This window comes from Patagioenas fasciata, chromosome 2 (genome assembly GCF_037038585.1).
Source record: "Patagioenas fasciata isolate bPatFas1 chromosome 2, bPatFas1.hap1, whole genome shotgun sequence".
In the NCBI taxonomy this organism is placed as follows: Eukaryota; Metazoa; Chordata; class Aves; order Columbiformes; family Columbidae; genus Patagioenas; species Patagioenas fasciata.
In genome coordinates this window covers 34,705,667-34,714,369 of record NC_092521.1, presented here as the reverse complement: position 1 = coordinate 34,714,369, position 8,703 = coordinate 34,705,667, and positions in this window count along the sequence as shown.

Here is an 8,703-nt window from a genome sequence, read left to right as displayed (position 1 = left end):
CTTTATGAGCTGACAGTTTTCTCTAGTTTCTAAACTCATCTGCAGCAAAGAGCTTTTGAAGAATATTCATTTTGGTTTTCTATGCAGCTTCATTTAGCTGTGCATAAAAATGACCTGGTGTAGATGCAGTTTTAATGAATTAAAAAGTAAATATAGTTTACATTTCTGCCTCTTCCCTAGGGCCAAATTAACTTGTGTTCTTGCAGCAAAGTCAGTAAGAGCAAGTACAGAAAATTTTATTATGTAGCATCATTTTAATGCACATTTCTTTTTTTAAAATGTCTCAACCTATATTGTCTTAAACTAAGGAGCAATATTTAAAGTTTAATGTGTTGATTCTAAAGACACTTATTAGCCTGACAGAAAAGGAAAATTATCAAGCTTCATACAAAGCATCATGCCAATTTACAATGATTATAGACTGGTTTAAAAAATAAGTTTGGGGGCTTGTGGAGTTCTCCTTCAATTATTGAATATATTTGTCATTCTCGTTTCTCTGAATTTGCTACCAATCCAGAAATATCATGGTCTGTCTCAGTTTTTGAGCTGTGTGGCTGAGGGGTGGCTCATGATCTGTGAATATGTTTCTAAAACTTGTTTAGACCCTTACCTTTTAATCTCCTTTTCAAAAGTCAAGTAGATATGAAGGGGATACCAGATACCTTATAGATCTGGTGAGAGTTACTTCAGTGCTTGTGGAGAAGATCTTTGCAGCTAATTTTATATTAGAGTTTGTCAAGTAATATCATAATTATTGCACACAACACCCCTGGAGACAGCCATGGCTCCAAACTTAAAGTGGGTAGTGCTGCTTCTGCAGAATGGGAGACTGAGCTTAAGTTCAGTTCCAGCCTTCAGAAAAGCAGTTTCAAAGTGATTTTCCTGACACAGAGCTGGTTTAGAAACAACCATGCAACTTCTGTCACCTCTAGTCACACCTTAAAAAAAAAAAAAAAAAAAAAGCATATAAAGAAGCAGGTCACCTGTCCAAAAGGGGTTTTGTTGACTTGGTGGTTTCCCAGTTGCATGGGTGACTTCTATGAAGCAGGAGGAGAAAATTTGTGACTGAGGATGGAGTGGGAACTGGGGTATTCCCTTGAGAGAGGAATGGTATCTTAAGAGTTTGTGTTATGTGAAAACCAAAGCTTAGAAGATATGAAAACTTTTCAATTTCTGAGGAGTAAACTTCATGTTTTCCCCATGGTAAGTACATGTGTGTTGGCAGTTGCTGCAATATAACTGTGTCAGAAATGTGTTCACGATCTGGCTTACCTCATGGTAGCTTACTCTTGGGTTTATGCTCTGAGAATTTGTTCCCATGTAAATGTCTAAACAAATAGTTCTTTAGTACCAAGTTCTTTCCAGTCTTGTCCAGAGACAGGGCAAGAGACAATGGGCACTAACTGAAACAGATTCCCTCTGAACATCAGGAAATGCTTGTTCATTGTGAAGGTGACTGACCAGTGGCACAGGTAGCCTGGGGAGGTGGAGTCTCCATTCAAAAGCCATGGTCCTTAGCACACAGCTCTTGGTGGCCCTGCTGGACCAGGGGGTTGGGCCAGATGACCTCCAGAAGTCGCTTTCCACCTTAACCGTTCTGTGATATTTTTTTTTTTTTTCCCAGAAAAAAATGGGGCCTGATGTCTAGTTAGTAAACATGCTATGAATGTGGATTAACATTTCTTACAAGGTTGACCATGTAGGAAGGAAATATAATTGGAATCCACATCTCCTGTACCCACCTCCTATATGGATGTTCCCAATGGGCAGTAGAGCCTGGATTAATCTCATTAACTTTATATAGCTAAATAGGAGCCTGTAAACCTACACTTCCCCTCTATCCCTGTGACAAAAGCATCTGTGGGAGCAAACTTACACCTGTAAAACCTAAACTGTTCTCAAAGTGAGTCTTCTCTTCCATTCTCTTGCTGTTAAAATGAATCTTGGATTACCAGGTTTCTAAACTGGATGTATCCACTAAGTAATTGGAGTGTGATAAGACAAGTTTGTCCTTCAAGTATCTTTGCTTTCAATGTTAGTAGTTTCTTGTACCGTGTACTTGTTGGTTATTTACTGTATTAATTTAGCTGCAGCTTGGGGGATGTAAGCTAGATGTCCAATACAGTACAAATTGTTCTTTCCCCCACACCCCTTAGGCCTGGTCCAGTGGTGTATGTGGAGTTGTTAACGCACACGAAGTGTGTACTTCAACTTACATCATACTGACTTGTGCAAAAGACCTCTAAGTGAGGTAAGCTATTCAGGAACAATACCTTTTTAGTTTGTAATGAATACATAATTCAGGAGTAATCATTATTCTTTGCATTCAAACACAATCATCATCTGCTGTAACTTTTGCGTGTAGACAAACTCTTATGAGCCTTGTCTTCAGGAGCAACTTGGGAAAATTCAAAGGAATCAAAACTGTAGCAAGCACACGTAAACTAAAAGATTAAGTTACGGGTCACTGTGGTTCTAAAAGTGTGCATCTGCACAAGAGTTTAACACATATAAAAACATTAACTTAACGTCTTGAATTTGATTCCTAATTTTTCTCTGTGTCTCTGAGTAGACAAGTCTTAAGCATCTGTTCAACAAAACCAGATGATCATGACACAATTGGTAATCCAGTAAGTATTTAACTTCAGAATCTGTGTCTGTGCACTAATGCTTTAGTTTTCCACATACAGAAACTTTGGGGCTCTGCTCAGTTTTCTATTGCTGCTGCATTCATACCCCATGAACAGGAAATAAAGCTGTCTAGCACAGAGATAAGGTCTTCTAACAGGCCCCGAAACAGAGGGCTAGGCAAAACCGGTTGATGAGGGCGTGTGATATAAGGCTGACTTTGTCATGAAACTCCTAACCCTAAATTCCAGATGTTTAGTCACACAGCTGCTCCCCTCCCTTGCAAAAAGAGCTGGAAAGTCTAGGGATGGTCCCCAACTAAGTGTGTGTTTTATGTAGTTACATAAAACCCCAAAACCTGGTATCATGATTAGCCTATCATGTTTCACACTGGTCATTAAATGCTCATGTATGGCAATGACAATGTATGGCTTCATCGTGCCATCACATAAATGAAGAAATTAATACTAATTTTATTTAAACATATTTTGAGTGGACAGCCCAAATATTTTAAATAACTTTAGAAGTCACATTCCAGCTTACATGCTTATGTCTGCTTAATGCTGACAATACACAAATGATTCTTCCACAAAAAATACATTTTGAGCTAAACTATGAATGTGCAGAAGTCGGGATCAAGGTTTTCTGTGTGTTTGCGCATGAGTTACAGTGTCAGGATGTTTGTTTACCTCTTCCTGAACAGGGCAACTGTAGCTGTTGGCCAAGAACCCACAATGTATTTTGAAAAAATGCAGATTTAAATGCATCCCTGTCTGTTTGGTTAACCAAACCACCTTCAAAATATTAGCCTGTTCTGATCGAAAACATTTCAGCAAACAATGTGCCTGGGCCAGTGTATATGGCACTGGAGTAACTGGAGCCTTTGTTTCCTAATTATCAATAAAAGCTGGTGTGGTAGTGAGGTGTAAGGAATAGCTAGAGCCAAGAGCAAAGCTAGTAGCTCTATCAAGGGACAAGTTTTCAGTGGGAGAGGAAGGATGGGACACTAGGTTGGCTCTGGGGATGTCTCCTCTGCCCCGTGCTAGCAGCTCCTGCTGCAGATTGTGTGCAGGCAGAGCGTCCTGCTCTTGAGCTGACACCCAGCTCCCCTCCTCATCCTAGCTGCAGGCAGCCTTAGTCCTGAGCTCATCTACTGAGGCTTGTCTACACACAACCCTGCTCAGAAGTTACTCTGGAATAATTATGCTTAAGTGTGTGCCTGTGTTTGCGCACTTGTGTGTACCCTTATGTTCGGCAATAAGCGTAAGCTGTTCTAGCCTAATTTAAACAAGAACAATGCTCTGGAGCAAGAAGTTCTGTGCTCTGGGAGTTATTCTGGATTAGCCAGCATGTCCTGAATGCCTGTCATACTCTCTTCTGCATCAGCTGTTACATCTAAACAAGCCCTTAGAAGATAATTACAAACTTTCATTGGGATGCATCCACTTAAGCTATGGATAAGCAAAGTTAGCTTCAACTTGTTCTGTTTTCTTAAACAGACAAGAACATTTTGATCCACTGTTTAGAAGAAACCTTACTTGATACAAGTTAGGTCTTCACATACATCAGTAGTTAATGGGCAAGTGGAAGTGTGCCAAGGTGATTAGGATGTTAGGTTTTCCTGCTGCTCTGGAATCTAGGAAAATTGACCTTTCCAGCTGTTTTAGAAAGGAGCTCCTAGCTAGTTAAACCTCTGACATGTGAGGTGAGGAGTTTTATGTCAACAGCAAGATCGGAGAAGAGAGTGGAGTTAAGGTCTCCCAAGCATCCCAGAATCAAGCTAGCATCAGTGATCTTCATTTTATGGGTGTCTGCACAGAGCTTTTGTCACCAGTTCTTGTCTTGTTACTCCTACTAGTTCAGTGTTACTTCTGGTGGCAACAGTGGGAGCCCAAATGCAGATAAGGCTCCAAGGGACCAGTGTCTCCTCAAGGCCTCTGCTTTCCCAGGGCTTACCTGTGAACTGCAGGGCTTGAAATGCTGAGGATCACCAGCTTCTTGTCCAGCAAGTGCTCACAGTGGTGGGAAATAAACACGAGGCAGGTGGGATCAAAGTTTCCAAGAGCAGGATCATAAACTAGAACAGTCCAGCAAAAACACTGAAACCTGGTTTTTCTCATCTCTTGCTTTTATCTACAATCCAAACAACCTGATAAGAAATACCAGCTTTTCTCTGCTTGCAATGACTCAAAATAAAAATAATTTAAACAATTACTTCCTATATTTTATTTCTGAACTTGCAGAAGTCACCACTTCACTAATGGTTTAAGTAAAAATTTTGACATTTGAAAATAACGTGTGGCTCACATAATACATTATATGTTAGCACGTGCAAAGTAAGTCACTTTGTTAGTCCCAGGGCTAAACCAGGAATTTCTGAGGAATACTAGGGTGGTTGTGAAAATACAGGTTGTTCAAGCAACAGTTCAGTCTGGTCTAGCATTCTTTCTCATCTTTATTTTGTGTAGGAACTAGAACAAATGGAGAAATTGGAAGATGCCTAAGTGTCCATACTAGATGGGGGAACAAACTAAGCTCTTTGCAGTAAAGCCAGGGCCATGAAGAGGTTATAAGGTTTGGGAGTTGAGTTTTTAAAATAATTTGAACTATATTTTAATATGGCATTCTCATTTATAGACAGAGCACTTCTGAGCCACAGCTGTTGGTGAGATAGTGTTTTCTCAAGGAAATAATTCATGTCTCCTTTACTGAAAGAGAACAGTAGTAACTGTGCAGCTCAGGTTGGGGCTGGGACTGGAGGAAAAGTGCCCAAGTTCTCCATTTCTAGAAAAGACACAGGGGTTTAGCTGAAATTAGCAAGTACAATAGACTTGCAGGTAAGCGTTCGCAGCATCTCCAATAGGCAGCTTTTAATTTTCCCTGGTATTTTGGTATTATAAATATCTACAGTCCCCTGTGAAGGTTCTTCTCTGAAGACCTGGAGCATCTAGTAAGAGCAGTCAGGTCAGCCAAGGCAGCCCCTTTTTATCGAAGGGACAAAACTGCACATGAAATTCCACGACCCTAGAGCTTGTGGGACCCAAGTTTCTTGTTTTCTCAAAAAAACGCATATTTTCATTTTTGCTTTCCTCCTTATGCTTGAATGCTCAGATGTGGAGATGCTGTCAATGTTCCTGGGATTCACCTTGGGAAGCTGAGCCTTTGTTACTAAATATTTGGCATGGGACCTAAAATTATTCTCTCACTGGGGACTCATAACACAATCTGCTGCCTTGAAAATTCTTACACGAAACAGCTTGTGGGACTGGGATGGCTGGGAAGTGGAGAAACTAATACGGTGCTATGGGCCGGAGGGAGCGAAGCAGAGCAAAAGCTAAAGCCCCGCTGGGAAATTCATTAACCACAGCTCCTACAGCTGCTGTAACTTCCTGTTCTGTCACTATCTGGAGTTCTTCCTCGAGTCCCACTCCCTGAAGACAATTCCAGCGTCATGGTCAGGGCTCTGAGGTTTCTCACCTGCTGAGGTGCTGCATCTCACCTCCTCTCCCTGCCTGGGGTGATGGGTCTGACCCTGGCGGGGTCCAGGAACTGAACCGCATGGGCAATGTGACAGCTTTCCCATCTGTCATGTCATTCACTTGAAGGGAAAAAATGAAGCTATTTACCATCATCTTTGAGCTTTTGCTTCTCTCTCAACCTGCACTGGGAAGTTTCAAGTGCCCACAATGAAGCAGGAGATGCAGTTACTTGTGGGCAGGCCCATGAACAGTGGTGGTTTTTCTAGCCCAACCTTTCAGTGTTGCTTAAGGGCTGGAGGAGTTCCCTCATGAGCCAGTGTGGTGCATTGTCCACCTACAACCCTATGAAAGCATCTCCGGTTCCAGAAAAAGGAAACACAAGGCCTCAGGCAGAGAGCATATACCATAACATCCGTTTTACCTGGCAGAAAAAGACATTGTGAGAATGCATGTGTGTAAACAGGAGTGTACATAGATGGTTAGGAATCTCTGACCCCTTGGGCAGAGCAGTGTCTGCAGGTAGCTCCAGTGTCCCCGTGAGCAGCTGTTGTTTTGTCAAGCACCTTTGACTTCTCCCCAGGTAGGAGCCAATTGCACATGCAGCTTTTTCAAACAGAAAGCCACCATGCATGGGAGAACCTCACCTCTTGAAAGGGATAAAGGAATGTATGGGTTGCTGAAACATGGAGATGAGCCCTTCCCAGCCTCGCCAGTACCCTGATCTCTGAGCAGCACATCACACCGCCCAGTGCCACCAGCTATGTGCAGCAGTACCCTTGAGGAATGGCTCTGGATCAAGTTAAAATGTTCCACATAGCAACCATGGTTGAAATCCTTACTTTTCAAGGATCAAGGTTGTTAGGCCAGATCTGTTACTTGAAGCCATCCAAACAGGCTCCTGTTAAAATCAATGGGACTCTTTGGGAGGTGAAGGATTTCTCTCTTGAAACAGTCACTGCTCGTGTGCCAGCAGCAGCAGAACAAACACAAAAGGCTTCTCTTTTACTGTATAAATAGCCATCTGTTCATGAGATGCCCTGGCAGCAGTCTGCTCTAGGCAAATTGTTGTCTTTCCATCTGATGTTGCATGAAAAGGTTCTACTGCTGTTCCGTCACACGGCTTTGTCTGTCTTGTGCCAGTACCGGAGTCCCTGGCCCATGGTAACCCAGTCATGGCTTCAGGCTACAACTGCAGCTTCCCAGCTGAGCAGAAGAGCTGCAGAAGGAGAACTGAGATGCAAAGGTGAGGAAGGTATAAAGGCTTGCAGGAGACGCTCCTCAAACAGCTCTGTATAGTGTGTCCCCAGTCATTAAATCACTGCCTGCTGTGCCTCCAACAGTTCCACTGGATGGTTCAGGCTACAAATTCCTGGTAAAAATTGTCATTCAGATCTCACACGCGACTGAAAAAAAAACCAGTTTGTGTGTCATCTTAACTACCAGATCATCTCACTTCTTTGCAAATCCTTGTTGCATGAGTACCTCTGCCTTCTTCTCTAGATAGTGATACTGCGTTAGGTCAAACCATAAATTTTCATCCTGGTTTAAGTCTTTGAGTTTTCAGTTTACCTTACCTGAACACTTAATTTAACTACTAAATCTGCTGCACAGATCAGATCTGTAGATGTTGAAGCAGTGAATGCGCTTGCAAAGAGCAGTGGTTATTAGCAAGTGTGCACACAGGGCACACTGGCATTTGAAAACAAAGCTCAAACACAGAGAAACAGAATTTTATAGCTGTCTACCATGCATGAAAAGCAGATCCAGCACAGGAAAATAGTCCCCCTAGTTCTTAAATCTGTATTTTGAACTGACTTTCAACCAGGTGTTTCCACTTTAATTTGATCCCCGGCATTCCTAGAGGTGATGTAAGATCCAGATCCACAAGGTAATAATGAAGTCAAGAGTTGAAAAATTATCAAGGCCTAATCTGGCAATTTAGTCCCTTGTAAATCATTGTGGTTAGTTATTGCAGGGCCATTCTTACCAGCCAAGTTCTCTTGAGACTCAGCATTAACTTCGCCACCTGTTTGACTGTCAAAGAGATAAATTTCCTTGAAGGGAATCTTCCACTCCTGATTTTATTTATGACTGGGGGGAAGAGGATGGATTGACTGGGAAACTTCAGCGGCAAGAGCCTGCATTTGCTGAACTGAGGACTGATGCAATTTATTTAATCTATTTGATATTACACGTAAGGTCCCAAAATGAAACATATAGGATTAAGAAATTCTTCTGTCCTGTTTGCTGAATGGGAAGCTCTAATGAGATGTAGTCAATTGCTGATTTTTTCCTACTTTATTTATTTATTTATTTTTGTAACGATCAGACCCCAAAGTCAAAAGATCACATCAGAACTATTCTGTAACCTAATACTGCACGTCTTTCAGAGCACCTGTGCACTCAGCGTCCCAATGGCTAAAACCCAGAAAGTGTATCAATGAGTTTGAAAAAGCCCCTCTACTGGGAGACAAACACAAAACCAGGATAATAAAAATAACTTAGTGGGATGGATCCTTCAGCCAACTGCCTGGGTTACAGGAGCAAACCATGTGACAAATTGTAGGCTCTGAGCTGTATTAGTGAACTGAGCAGC